Source organism: Pteropus vampyrus, unplaced genomic scaffold, assembly GCF_000151845.1.
Source record: "Pteropus vampyrus isolate Shadow unplaced genomic scaffold, Pvam_2.0 Scaffold267, whole genome shotgun sequence".
Classification (NCBI taxonomy): Eukaryota; Metazoa; Chordata; class Mammalia; order Chiroptera; family Pteropodidae; genus Pteropus; species Pteropus vampyrus.
The window spans coordinates 898313-899135 of record NW_011889048.1 but is presented as its reverse complement, the minus strand read 5'-3'; positions in this window follow the sequence as shown (position 1 = coordinate 899135).

The window sequence follows — 823 nt, the reverse complement described above, 5'->3', positions numbered from 1 at the left end:
CCCGCCGAGGGCATGGCTCTGACCCGGATCGGGCAGCCAGGGAGGGAGTGATGTTTCCGACCCTGGACCTGGGCAGGGGTCCCCTACTTCAACCCCCCCCTCCCTCCCCGGTCACCCAAGTTCCTAGAAGGACGGAGGTGGTGGAGACCTAGAAATCACCTCCCTCCCTCCCTTGTGACTGGTGAGGAAACAGGCCTGGAGTGGCAGGTAGGCTTGGTCAGAGGACAGAGCCCCAAAACGCGAGGTTAGCCTTCTCCAGCCTCACCGTGCCAGCCAGAGGTACTTGAAAGTCGGGCCTTTTCTGTTTCCTAATGGGGAAACTGAGACCCAGAGAGGGGAAAGGTCGTGCCTGGGGGCGCACAGCGTAGATTCGGACCCAGGAGAACCAGGCTGGGCTGGCTGGGGGGCGGGGTCTCAGGGAAGCCGACTTGCAGCCCCCCTGGGCCTGTTTCCCAGGCTATCAGCCAGGGGCATGGGCTGGGAGGCTCACGGGCTCCTCCGTTTCTGGGGCGCCCTGTCCGGCAGCAACCCACTGAGCCCTTGGGCCTCAGCCTCCAAAGCCCACGGGCGCCTCCCGCCGCAGGCTCGTCGTCCCCCGCACCCCGGGCCGCAAGGATGGATCCCTTCTGCACCGGGGTAACGGGCATCACGGTCGTCCCAGGCCCCAGCCTCGCAGTCACCACCTAGGCCGATTCACCCCCCCAGCCCCGCCCCAGCCAGGGCCGACCGCTGAGAAACAAAAGGAGGGGCGGGGGAGCGCGGGCAGATGGGGGGGCGGGGCAAGGCCGCTTGGAGCCGGATCGATAAATAGGGAGATGAGCTC